Source organism: Octopus sinensis, linkage group LG27 (assembly GCF_006345805.1).
Source record: "Octopus sinensis linkage group LG27, ASM634580v1, whole genome shotgun sequence".
NCBI classification, from domain to species: domain Eukaryota; kingdom Metazoa; phylum Mollusca; class Cephalopoda; order Octopoda; family Octopodidae; genus Octopus; species Octopus sinensis.
The window spans coordinates 9,843,142-9,858,186 of NC_043023.1; positions in this window are offsets into that span (position 1 = coordinate 9,843,142).

A 15,045-nucleotide genomic window follows, 5' to 3' on the forward strand; every position below is an offset into this window, starting at 1 on the left:
GTCAAGCAATGCTAGGGGGGACAAACAGACACACAAACATACACGCACACACATTCATATACATACATATATACGATGGGCTTCTTTCAGTTTCCATCTACCAAATCCACTCACAAGGCTTTGGGCGGCCCGATGCTATAGTAGAAAACACTTGCCCAAGGTGCCACGCAGTGGGACTTAACCCGGAACCATGTGGTTGGTAAGCAAGCTACTTACCACACAGCCACTCCTGTGCCTATATATATAAAATTAGAAAAAAAACACCTTTTATCAATTCAAAATGAACAATTAAATTACACCAGCTAGAAAATTACATATAGTAGAAATATTAAAATTAAAATAACAATAAAATGTCAATGATTAAGTAAATTGCAAAAAAATAATAATAAAAACGTATATAATTTTATTACGGAGATGTACTCGCATAGCAAATGACCTGATCTGAGATTGTGTGCTGAAACGAAAACAATTGCAGCGTGGAAGGTGTTTATAAGCCATTTAAGAAACACACTTTTTTTTTTTTTTTTCATATGGCCAGATAACCGAAGAGATCGTGTTGTGGATTTCCACTTCGGCATTTGAAACTACCGAGTAATGTAACATATTATCTTGACTACCGAGTAATGTAACATATTATTTTATAGATAAATTTCCTCTATTTACATAATATTGAGGTCTCTTTCTTTCATTTGTTATCTTACCGTTTTTACCAATAATATATATATATATATATATATATATATATTGGAAGGTGTTTGTAAGCCATTTTAGAAACACACAAAAACCATTAGATTCATTTCAACATTTAAGTTTAATTTGTCAAAATATTTTCGTTGCTTTAAGACCGCGACCTGTTCACTGACAAAATTCCATGCTATATATATATATACCGGAGTAAACACATAAATGTGAAACAAGGTGGAAAAAAGAGTACTCAAATACCAGTGGTAGAGTAATATGCTTTATTTAAAGCTGCAGAAAATTCAACTGTACGATGAACGGCAACGGGAAACTCAGAGTAACAGGTTTTGTTGAATTTTATGCTGCTTAAAATAAAGTATATATATATATATATATATATATATATATATATATATATGTTGGAAGGTGTTTGTAAGCCATTTAAGAAACGCCCAAAAACCATTAGATTCACTTCAACATTTAAGTTTAATTTGTCAAAATATTTTCGTCCTTAAGTGGCTTACAAACACCTTCCTTATAATTTGTTATTTTAATTTTAATATTTCTGTTATATGTAATTTTCTCTTTGGTGTAATTTAATTGTTCATTTTGAATTGATAAAAGGTGTTTTTTTTCTAATTTTTTCTATATATATTATATTGTGTGAAATTTGATTTAGTATTTCTAAATTGAATTCTTTTTCCTTGTAAGTTTGGATTTTATTCCTCATAATAATTATTATATATATATTATAATTATATATATATATATATATATATATATATATATATATATATATATATATATATATATATATATATAGCCAGGTGGTGCTATTAAGTTAGACATGGCCTGGGCCAATACTTATTCTAACTTATATATATATTTTTACTTGTTTCAGTCATTTTGGCTGCGACCATGCTGAGCACCGCCTTTAATCGAGCAACTCGACCCCAGGACTTATTCTTTGTAAGCCCAGTACTTATTCTAGTGGTCTCTTTTGCCGAACCGCTAAGTGACGGGGACATAAACACACCAGCATCAGTTGTCAAGCAATGCTATGGAGACAAACACAAACACACAAAGATACACACACATACACATATATATATATATATACATATATACGACGGGCTTCTTTCAGTTTCCGTCTACCAAATCCACTCACAAGGCTTTGGTCGGCCTGAGGCTTTAGTAGAAGACACTTGCACAAGGTGCCACGCAGTGGGACTGAACCCAGAACCATGTGGTCGGTAAGCAAGCTACTTACCACACAGCCACTCCTATGCCTATATATTTTATATATATATACAGAAATATATTTTTTATTCTCAAATGTGTGATAATGCTGATAAATAGCAGGACCAGGACGAATTATCCATACATTGCAGAAAAATACGTTACCGGACAGCCATGAGACTCAAACTCACATCCCTGTGGTTACACGTCAAGTGCTTTACCATTAAGCTAAACTGCCCAGTAAAGAATTCTTCTGCAATTTTAGAACTTATAAATTTAGCTTACGTTAAATTCAACTTGCGATGAAAGTAAACAAGGGGGTATATAATTAGGAGTGTAGGCGCAATGGCCCAGTGGTTAGGGCAGCACACTCGCGGTCGTAGGATCACGGTTTCAATTCCCAGACCGGGCATTGTGAGTGTTTATTGAGCGAAAACACCTAAAAGATCCACGAGGCTCTGGCAGGGATGGTGATCCTTGATGTACTCTTTCACCACAACTTTCTCTCACCCTTTCTTCTTATTTCTGTTGTACCTGTAATTTCAAAGGGGCCAGCCTTGTCACACTCAGTGTCATGCTGAATATCCCCAAGAACTACGTTAAGGGTACACGTGTCTGTGGAGTACTCAGCCACTTACACGTTAATTTCATGAACAAGCCGGGACCCTCATCATCGTAACTAATAGAGTGCTCGTCTTGTGAAAGTGCAATGGCCCAGTGGTTAGGGCAGCGGACTTGTGGTTGTAGGATCGCGGTTTCGATTCCCAGACCGGTCGTTGTGAGTGTTTATTGAGCGAAAACACCTAAAGCTCCACGAGGCTCCAGCAGGGGATGATGATCCCTGCTGTACTCTTTCACCACAACTTCCTCTCACTCTTACTTCCTGTTTCTGTTGTACTTGTATTTCGAAGGGCCGGCATAGTCACACTCTGTGTTACACTGAATCTCCCCGAGAACTACGTTAAGGGTACACGTGTCTATGGAGTACTCAGCCACTTGCGACATCACTGGTGCCAAGCTGTATCGGCCCCTTTGCCTTTCCCTTGGATAACATCAGTGGTGTGGAGAAAGGAGGCCAGTATGCATGGGCGACTGCTGGTCTTCCATAAACAACCTTGGCCAGACTTGTGCCTCGGAAGGGAACTTTCTAGATGCAATCCTAGGGTCATTCATGACCAAAGGGGATTTTTACCCTTTACCCTATGTACATATAATGACATAGAGAGGCCAGGCTGGTATGCATGGGCGACTGCTGGTCTTCCATAAACAACCTTGGCCAGACTTGTGCCTTGGAGGGTAACTTTCTAGGGGCAATCCCAGGGTCATTCATGACCGAAGGAGATCAAGACAAGATATAATTAGGAGAATTACATAAAAGCCATTACAAATATACATAACTAGCAGTATCGCCCGGCGTTGCTCGGGTTTGTAAGGGAAATAACTATAAAGCATTTTTAGAGAGTTATAGCCAAAAAATAGCAAAAAAATGCATTAAAAATGGAAAAAATATGATGGTAAATTTTTTTTTAAATCGTTGACTCATCGTAGACATTTTTAGAGAGTTACTTCCCTTTAAAAAATATGCATTAAAATGGAAAAAAATGATGGTAAATTATTTTTTAAATCGTAGACTCATCGTAGACGCGCGCTAATATGCAGAAGGGCTCGATATGAATCACGACTATAAGATACCCGGTTTTGGTTAAACTGCACTGCAAAACGTGGGAGTAGTTAGGAATCTAAATCGGAGTAGACAGACACACAATCTTACTTTTATATATAAAGATATGATCAGTAGGGTGGAATATCATAGAAAGGGAAAATTAGCTTAATCACCAAAAAAATGAAGAAGTCAGACTAACTAGGCATGAGATATCATGGGATAGTAATTAAATAAATCACACCACACCATAAAATATAGCTTATAACATATACAATGCAACTTAATACACCATTCATTATAAGGATGTGGAAGCACTCCGTCGGTTACGACGACGAGGGTTCCGGTTGATCCGAATCAATGGAACAGCCTGCTCGTGAAATTAACGTGTAAGTGGCTGAGCACTCCACAGACACGTGCACCCTTAACGTAGTTCTCGGGGATATTCAGCGTGACACAGAGAATGACAAGGCCGGCCCCTTGAAATACAGGTACAACAGAAACAGGAAGTAAGAGTGAGAGAAAGTTGTGGTGAAAGAGTACAGCAGGGATCACCACCATCCCCTGCTGGAGCCTCGTGGAACTTTTTTAGGTGTTTTCACTCAATAAACACTCACAACGCCCGGTCTGGGAATCGAAACCGCGATCCTATGACCGCGAGTCCACTGCCCTAACCACTGGGCCATTGCTCCTCCACACCATTCATTATATGGTGAATTAAATTGCATTGTATTATATTTAATACTAGAGGGTAGGTTTAATACTAGAGGGTTGTATTTAATACTAGAGAGTAGGTTTAATACTAGAGGGTTGTATTTAATACTACAGGGTAGGTTTAATACTAGAGTGTTGTATTTAATACTACAGGGTAGGTTTAATACTAGAGGGTTGTATTTAATACTAGAGGGTAGGTTTAATACTAGAGGGTTGTATTTAATACTATGGGGTAGGTTTAATACTAGAGGGTTGTATTTAATACTACAGGGTAGGTTTAATACTAGAGGGTTGTATTTAATACTACAGGGTAGGTTTAATACTAGAGGGTTGTATTTAATACTACAGGGTAGGTTTAATACTAGAGGGTTGTATTTAATACTAGAGGGTAGGTTTAATACTAGAGGGTTGTATTTAATACTAGAGGGTAGGTTTAATACTAGAGGGTTGTATTTAATACTACGGGGTAGGTTTAATACTAGAGGGTTGTATTTAATACTAGAGGGTAGGTTTAATACTAGAGGGTTGTATTTAATACTACGGGGTAGGTTTAATACTAGAGGGTTGTATTTAATACTACGGGGTAGGTTTAATACTAGAGGGTTGTATTTAATACTACAGGGTAGGTTTAATACTAGAGGGTTGTATTTAATACTACAGGGTGGGTTTAATACTAGAGGGTTGTATTTAATACTACAGGGTAGGTTTAATACTAGAGTGTTGTATTTAATACTACAGGGTAGGTTTAATACTAGAGGGTTGTATTTAATACTACAGGGTAGGTTTAATACTAGAGGGTAGGTTTAATACTAGAGGGTAGGTTTACAATGGATATGACACCAAAATTATTTTCCATCATCAAAGTTCAAGTATGGCCCCTATAATCGCTAATTTCGAAAATACTTAAATGTAGGGGTGATGCTGTGAACGTATGATGCCCTTAGGTGAGAGAGAAAGGAAGAGAAAGAAAAAGGACAGAGAGAGAGAGAGAGAGAGAAAGAACAAGAGAGAGAAAGAATGAGATAGAGAAAGAAAGAGAGAGAGAAAGAAAGAGAGAAAGAGAGAGAGAGAGAGGAAAGACGAGAGAGAGAAAGAATGAGAGAGAGAAAGAAAGAGAGAGAAAAAGAAAGAGAGAGAAAAAGAGAGAGAAAGAACAAGAGAGAGAAAGAATGAGAGAGAGAGAAAGAAAGAGAGAGAGAAAGAAAGAGAGAGAGAGAGAAATATGAGGTGTTGGAGATGGTTTGGGACATACCCACAAGATACAGTGGAGGTGATTTAAGGGGTACAGACGGACTGGAGTGGGGGGGGGTTCATAAGAGTGCACGGGGAGATTGTTAGAGGTGGGGGGAGGGGAAGAGGTGCACATAACCATGGCAACCTTATGTTTTCTGAAAATCCTGTTTTCTTTTAAAAAAACCACAGAGTGTGTGACTCAAGAGAGATTTGAGTGCTATTTTTAGCAAATCAAAACTCACACACTATTGATGACTATCCGTATTATTTCCTTTCTTTTGTGGTGGTCATTTGTTAGTGTCTCTCTGCTGTGTGTAATGCGGTTTCTGCTACCGAGGTGGACGAGGCTTTTAGCCTTCTTGATTTTTACTCTTTTACTCTTTTACTAGTTTCAGTCATTTGACTGTGGCCATGCTGGAGCACCGCCTTTCATCGAGCAAATCCACCCCGGGACTTATTCTTTTGTAAGCCCAGTACTTATTCTATCGGTCTCTTTTGCTGAACCGTTAAGTTTACTCTTTTACTTGTTTCAGTCATTTGACTGCGGCCATGCTGGAGCACCGCCTTTAGTCGAGCAACTCGACCCCGGGACTTATTCTTTTGTAAGCCCAGTACTTATTCTATCGGTCTCCTTTGCCAAACCGCTAAGTTTAGTCTTTTACTTGTTTCAGCCATTTGACTGCGGCCATGCTGGAGCACCGCCTTTAATCAAGCAAATCGACCCCGGGACTTATTCTTTTGTAAGCCCAGTACTTATTCTATCGGTCTCTTTTGCCGAACCGCTAAGTGACAAGGACATAAACACACCAGCATCGGTTGTCAAGCAATGCTAGGGGGACAAACACAGACACACAAACACACACGCATATATATATATATATATATACATATATAGGACGGGCTTCTTTCAGTTTCCGTCTACCAAATCCACTCACAAGGCTTTGGTCGGCCCGAGGCTATAGTAGAAGACACTTGCCCAAGGTGCCACGCAGTGGGACTGAACCCGGAACCATGTGGTTGGTAAACAAGCTACTTACCACACAGCCACTGTTGATGACTATCCGTATTATTTCCTTTCTTTTGTGGTGGTCATTTGTTAGTGTCTCTCTGCTGTGTGTAATGCGGTTTCTGCTACTGAGGTGGACGAGGCTTTTAGCCTTCTTGATTTTTACTCTTTTACTCTTTTACTAGTTTCAGTCATTTGACTGTGGCCATGCTGGAGCACCGCCTTTCATCGAGCAAATCCACCCCGGGACTTATTCTTTTGTAAGCCCAGTACTTATTCTATCGGTCTCCTTTGCCGAACCGCTAAGTTTAGTCTTTTACTTGTTTCAGTCATTTGACTGCGGCCATGCTGGAGCACCGCCTTTAGTCGAGCAACTCGACCCCGGGACTTATTCTTTTGTAAGCCCAGTACTTATTCTATCAGTCTCTTTTGCCAAACCGCTAAGTGACGGGGACGTAAACACACCAGCATCGGTTGTCAAGCAATGCTAGGGGAACAAACACAGACACACAAACACACACACACACATACATATACATACATATATATATATACATATATACGACGGGCTTCTTTCAGTTTCCGTCTACCAAAGCCACTAACAAGGCATTGGTCTGCCCGGGGCTATAGCAGAAGACACTTGCCCAAGATGCCACGCAGTGGGACTGAACCCGGAACCATGTGGTTGGTTAGCAAGCTACTTACCACACAGCCACTCCTGCGCCTATATATATATATATATATAATATATATATATATATATATATATTTAAATACATATATATACTAGCAGTATCGCCCGGCGTTGCTCGGGTTTGTAAGGGAAATAACTATATAAGCATTTTTAGAGAGTTATAACCAAAAGATACCAAAAAAATGCATTAAAAATGGAAAAAAAATTATGGTAAATTATTTTTAAAATCGTAGACTCATGGTAGACGCACGCTAATACCCAGAAGGGCTCGATATGAATCACGACTATAAGATACTCGGTTTTGGTTTAAATGCACTGCAAAATGTGGGAGTAGTTAGGAATCTAAATCGTAGGAGACAGACACACAACTTCTCTTTTATATATAAAGATATATATATATATATATATATATATATATATATATAGGCTCTTAGTTTTCTTGATTTTGTTTCCTTCTTCTCATAAAATATTTTTGCATCAACCTCGTATATTTTCCTTCTTTTATTCATTTTTAAAAGGGTTTCCTTATTTTCTCACGGTGCAGTGTTCTTGTGAACGTGACCCGAGCATTATTGTCCACAGCGATTTGCGTTGGACAAAACACATTGCTAAAATTGCCGTGAAGGCTGAGGGTACCTTGGCATCACTTACCAAATCCCTTGTAGGCCCCCTCTCTGGCTATCTACCTGAGGATTTATAGAAAGTTACCCTCCGAGACACAAGTCCGGGCAAGGTTGTTTATGGAAGACCAGCAGTCGCCCATGCATACCAGCCTGGCCTCTCTATGTCATTATATGTACATAGGGTAAAGGGTAAAAACCCCCTTTGGTCATGAATGACCATTGGATTGCCCCTAGAAAGTTACCCTCCGAGGCAAAAGCCTGGGCAAGGTTGTTTATGGAAGACCAGCAGTCGCCCATGCATACTGGCCTCCTTTCTCCACGCCACTGATGTTATCCAAAGGAAAGGCAAAGGGGCCAATACAGCTTGGCACCAGTGATGTCGCAGCTCATTTATTAACGTGAAAGTGGCTGAGTACTCCATAGACACGTGTACCCTTAACGTAGTTCTTGGGGAGATTCAGTGTAACACAGAGTGTGACAAAGCCGGCCCTTCGAAATACAAGTACAACAGAAACAGGAAGTAAGAGTGAGAGGAAGTTGTGGTGAAAGAGTACAGCAGGGATCACCATCCCCTGCTGGAGCCTCGTGGAGCTTTAGGTGTTTTCGCTCAATAAACACTCACAACGACCGGTCTGGGAATCGAAACTGCGATCCTACAACCACAAGTCCGCTGCCCTAACCACTGGGCCATTGCACTTTCACAAGACGAGCACTCTATTAGTTACGATGATGAGGGTCCCATCTTGTTCATGAAATTAACGTGCAAGTGGCTGAGTACTCCACAGACATGTGTACCCTTAATGTAGTTCTCGGGGAGATTCAGCATGACACAGAGTGTGACAAGGCTGGCCCCTTTGAAATTACAGGTACAACAGAAATAAGAAGAAAGGGTGAGAGAAAGTTGTGGTGAAAGAGTACAGCAGGGGTCGCCACCATCCCCTGCCAGAGCCTCGTGGAGCTTTAGATGTTTTCGCTCAATAAACACTCACAACGCCCGGTCTGGGAATCGAAACCGCGATCCTACAATTACAAGTCACTGTTTTGTTTGAAGTATCATTAAAAGCATTAGAGCTATTAGTAGCACTTTCGGTCGTGTAGTGAAAGTGATTTTCAGGCTTAATTGACTAAAGGTAAAAGCAAGTTTGTTTCCTAAAGTTACCAAGGGTGTGACCATAACAGCTATGGGAAATACCCAAGCCATCATTTCCGTATAGACCAACATTGTGTTTTATACAAAGAGGCCTAAAAGACCACAGGCGTCGGCACTCTTCTATGATACCATCGATACATCAAACAATTCATTATTATCCGACTTATTTTTATCATAATACTAGCAGTATCGCCCGGCGTTGCTCGAGTTTGTTTCCACCCTTTAGAATTGGAATTTTCGAAAAGTAAATTTTGCATTATGTAGCTTGTTATTCTCTTTAAGTGAACATTTTTCTGGTTGAAATACACTGAAAAATGGCGACACAGCAGTCAAAAGATCGTAAAAATTAGTGATTTTCATAGAAAAAAAGCACCTTTTTGATGTAAATAATTTTTGGTGTTAACATGGTCCGATTTAAAATTTTTTCTTCTACGGAAGGAAGAGCAAGCCTTCTTCTATCATGCTCTCAACTTTGGTCAACTTGCACCGCAGGGTCTCGGAGGAGATAGTGTTAGTTGAAGGCTACCAAACCTGCCATACACAGACAACTTCAACTTTATATATATCATCATCATCATCATCATCATCGTTTAGCGTCCGCTTTCCATGCTAGCATGGGTTGGACGGGTCAACTGGGGTCTGTGAAGCTGGAAGGCTTCGTCAGGCCCAGTCAGATCTGGCAGTGTTTCTACGGCTGGATGCCCTTCCTAACGCCAACCACTCCGCGAGTGTAGTGGGTGTTTTTTACGTGCCACCTGCACAGGTGCCAGACAGAGCTGGCGAACGGCCACGAACGGATGGTGCTTTTACGTGTCACCGGCACGGGGCCAGGCGATGCTGGCAACGGACACGAACGGATGGTGCTTTTACGTGCCACCAACACGGGGCCAGACAGAGTGGCAAACGGCCACGAACGGACGGTGCTTTTTTACGTGTCACCGGCACGGGGGCCAGCCGAGGCTGGCAACGGACGCGAACGGATGGTGCTTTTATGTGCCACCGACACGGTTGCCAGACAGAGCTGGCAAACGGCCACGAGCGGACGGTGCTTTTACGTGTCACCGGCACGGGGGCCAGCCGAGGCTGGCAACGGACACGAACGGATGGTGCTTTTATGTGCCACCAACACGGGGCCAGACAGAGCTGGCAAACGGCCATGAACGGATGGTGCTTTTATGTGCCACCGACACGGGGCCAGACAGAGCTGGCAAACGGCCACGAACGGACGGTGCTTTTACGTGTCACCGGTACGGGGCCAGGCGAGGTTGGCAACGGACACGAACGGATGGTGCTTTTACGTGCCACCGTCACGGGGCCAGACAGAGCTGGCAAACGGCCACGACGGACGGTTGCTTTTACGTGTCACCGGTACGGGGCCAGGCGAGGTTGGCAACGGACACGAACGGATGGTGCTTTTACGTGCCACCGTCACGGGGCCAGACAGAGCTGGCAAACGGCCACGAACGGATGGTGCTTTTACGTGTCACCGGCACGGGGGCCAGCCGAGGCTGGCAACGGACGCGAACGGATGGTGCTTTTACGTGCCACCGACACGGTTGCCAGACAGAGCTGGCAAACGGCCACGAGCGGACGGTGCTTTTACGTGTCACCGGCACGGGGCCAGGCGAGGCTGGCAACGAACACGAACGGATGGTGCTTTTACGTGCCACCGACACGGGGCCAGGCAGAGCTGGCAAACGGCCACGAGCGAATGGTGCTTTTACGTATCACCGGCACGGATGCCAGACGAGGCTGACAGCGGACACGAACGGATGGGTCACTTAACCCCTGCTTTCTGATATATGATTTGATTTTGATTGTTCTCACTGGTCTTGCCGGGTCTTCTCACGCACAGCATACTTCCATAGGTCTCGGTCTCTGGTCATTTCCTTGGTGAGACCTAGAGTTCAAAGGTCGTGCTTCACCACCTCGACCCAGGTTTTCCTGGGTCTACCTCTTCCACAGGTCCCCTCAACTGCCAGGGTGTGGCACTTTTTCACACACCTATCTTCGTCCATTCTCGCCACATGACCATACCAGCGCAATCGTCTCTCTTGCACACAACATCTGATTCCTCTTAGGTCCAACTTTTCTCTCAAGGTACTTACACTCTGTCGACTATGAACACTAACATTACACATCCAACGGAGCATACTAGCTTCATTTCTCGCGAGCTTACGCATGTCCTCAGCAGTCACGGCCCATGTTTCACTGCCATGTAGCATGGCTGTTCGTACACATGCATCATACAGTCTGCCTTTTACTCTGAGCGAGAGGCCTTTAGTCACCAACAGAGGTAAGAGCTCCCTAAACTTTGCCCAGGCTATTCTTACTCTAGCCGTTACACTTTCAGCACACCCACCCCCACTACTGACTTGGTCACCAAGATAACGGAAGCTATCAACTACTTCTAGTTTTTCCCCCTGGAAAGTGACGGAAGTTGTTTTCTGCAGATTTTCAGAGGTTAATGCTCCCGAGCATCTGCCACATACAAAAACCATCTTCCTATGACATTGCTGCACCTCTTATGTGTCCATAGCTTACACTTGGTGCATCTTATAGAGTTTCTACCTACACCTTTTCTACAGATCGAGCAGGGCCATCTACCTGAAGGCGTTTGTGATTTGTCTACCTTCCTACTTATTAGGACTTTGGTTTTAGCTAGGTTGACTCTAAGGCCCTTCGATTCTAAACCATGCTTCCACACCTGAAACTTCTTCTCCAGTTCTGATAATGACTCAGCAATTAGAGCTAGGTCATCAGCATAGAGGAGCTCCCAGGGGCATCCTGTCTTGAATTCCTCCGTTATTGCCTGGAGGACTATGATAAATAGGAGGGGGCTGAGGACTGAGCCTTTTTGGACCCCTACCTCTACCCGGAATTCTTCACTGTACTCATTTCCAACCCTCACCTTACTAGCAGCATCCCTGTACATGGCTTGCACAGCTCTCACTAACCATTCATCTATTCCTAGTTTCCTCATTGACCACCATATGAGGGATCGGGGGACCCTGTCGAAGGCTTTCTCCGTGTCAACAAAAGCCAGGTACAGGGGCTTATCTTTGGCTAGGTATTTCTCCTGCAGCTGCCTTACCAGGAATATAGCATCAGTGGTACTTTTCCCTGGCACGAAACCAAACTGCATCTCATCTAAACTAACTCTCTCTCTAATTAGTTGGGCTATGACCCTCTCCGTAACCTTCATCACCTGATCCAACAGCTTGATACCTCTGTAATTATTTGTATCTAGGGCATCACCTTTACCTTTGTAGCAGTTGACTATTATGCTGCTACATCAGTCATTGGGTATGACTCCTTCATGTATCACCTGATTAACTATACAGGTGACTAGGCTATAGCCGACACTACCAGATTATATATATATATATATATATACACACACAACACACACACACACACACACACATATATATATAATATATATATATATTATATATATATATATTATATATATATATATATATATTATATATATATATATCTATATATATATATATACACATACATATATGTATATAAAGTCCTCGTGTACAGGGCCTGTATCAGCATACGACTTTACAAACTCAATGGCTTCATGAAGCAGCGATCTTAATATGGAGGGATAAAAATTTATAACGTCAAACTGAATAAATCCAACCCTGCTTATCACACAGCCACGCCTACGTTTCTCTAATTTTGTTATCAATATTTCTTAATATCTTTTTAGCTTCTAGTCCATTTCCGCCCTCGCTGGGTTTATCAATCTACAAGTTATTACCTAAATTAGGTTTATGGTCATTTGATGTAATAAAAACCTTCCTTTTTCCTAAGCATTATTAATATATTGTCGATTTTATTACCTTTAGCATGGAATTTAGCCTGATTATCAATACCATCGGGCCTGTCAATGTTAACCTTTTTATATTCAGTGGAAATGGTGTCATCTCTCTATATATAAACGGCAGTTTGTCTGTCTGTGTGTGTGCGTGTCTGTCAGGTTGTACCCTCACCCTGACCACGGCTTTCAACCGATTCTGATGAAACTTGACACACACATAGCCCAATGTCATAATTCAAAACTAACGCAGCGAAAATTTTGAAAAGTTCCCCCAGTTCTGAAAAAATTTTATAAATTCCGCCACCTCAAGCAGTCAACGAGAGAAAACATGACCAGACAACATAATCTCTATATATAAAAGGCAGGTTGTCTGTCTGTGTGTCTGTGTGTCTGTCAGGTGGTACCCTCACCCTGACCACGGCTTTCAACCGATTCTGATGAAACTTGACACACACATAGCCCAATGTCATAATTCAAAACTAACGCAGCGAAAATTCTGAAAAGTTCCCCCAGTTTTGAAAAAGATCGATAAATTCGACATGGGGTCGAGAATCTCAGCTTTTTATATGCAACACATTTTCTGTTGTAGTTTTCGCAACTTGCAATCGATTTTCACCAAACTCATGGTGAAGCTTTCTCTCTATATATAAACGGCAGGTTGTCTGTCTGTGTGTCTGTGTGTCTGTCAGGTTGTACCTTTACCCTGACCACGGCTTTCAACCGATTCTGATGAAACTTGACACACACATAGCCCAATGTCATAATTCAAAGCTAACGCAGCGAAAATTTTGAAAAGTTCCCCCAGTTTTGAAAAAAATCGATAAATTCGACATGGGGTCGGGAATCTAAGCTTTTTATTTGCAACACATTTTCTGTTGTAGTTTTCGCAACTTGCAATCGATTTTCACCAAACTCATGGTGAAGCTTTCTCTCTATATATAAACGGCAGGTTGTCTGTCTGTGTGTCTGTGTGTCTGTCAGGTTGTACCCTCACCCTGATCACGGCTTTCAACCGATTCTGATGAAACTTGACACACACATAGCCCAATGTCATAATTCAAAACTAACGCAGCGAAAATTTTGAAAAGTTCCCCCAGTTCTGAAAAAATTTTATAAATTCCGCCACTTCAAGCAGTCAACGAGAGAAAACATGACCAGACAACATAATCTCTATATATAAAAGGCAGGTTGTCTGTCTGTGTGTGTGCGTGTCTGTCAGGTTGTACCCTCACCCTGACCACGGCTTTCAACCGATTCTGATGAAACTTGACACACACATAGCCCAATGTCATAATTCAAAACTAATGCAGCGAAAATTTTGAAAAGTTCCCCCAGTTCTGAAAAAAATCGATAAATTCGACATGGGGTCGGGAATCTAAGCTTTTTATTTGCAACACATTTTCTGTTGTAGTTTTCGCAACTTGCAATCGATTTTCACCAAAACTCATGGTGAAGCTTAATGTTACCCTAAGAAACTTAATTCTGCCGTTAGTTTTCCATGCAATACCTTACCATCAGAAAAAAATCGATAAAATCATGCCATTTTGGGAAATCGCGTTCAAATTCAAGATGACATATTTTCGACAATATCTTTCACAAATTGGCAGGAATTTTGTTTAAATTCACAGCGAGCATCATGTCTGCTCCAGGGGCTCTTACATACCCGGGCAATGCCGGGCTATGCTGCTAGTTTAACAATATTATACAGGTTGTTGGTCTCATCATAAAATACGAACCCGAACCTATTTTTAGAGTTCCTATAGTTTCTAATATCAGATTTCAGCTTAATTTGAAAAGATTTATGATACTTATGAAACCTGTTATTAAAGCGAAAACAAGGATGAATATTTTGGTGGAAATAACATACTGTAAAACATATGAGTTTAAAAGTAGGAGACTACTGCATAGTTGCTGCTTGAAAGCAATATTCTTATGAACTGGAACTACAGCTGTTTCGATCAGAAGACACAGTATTAACTCAGGGATATATTACAGCTGTATCGATCAGAAGACACAGTATTAACTCAGGGATATATTACAGCTGTATCGATCAGAAGACACAGTATTAACTCAGGGATATATTACAGCTGTTTCGATCAGAAGACACAGTATTAACTCAGGGATATATTACAGCTGTATCGATCAGAAGACACAGTATTAACTCAGGGATATATTACAGCTGTATCGATCAGAAGACACAGTATTAA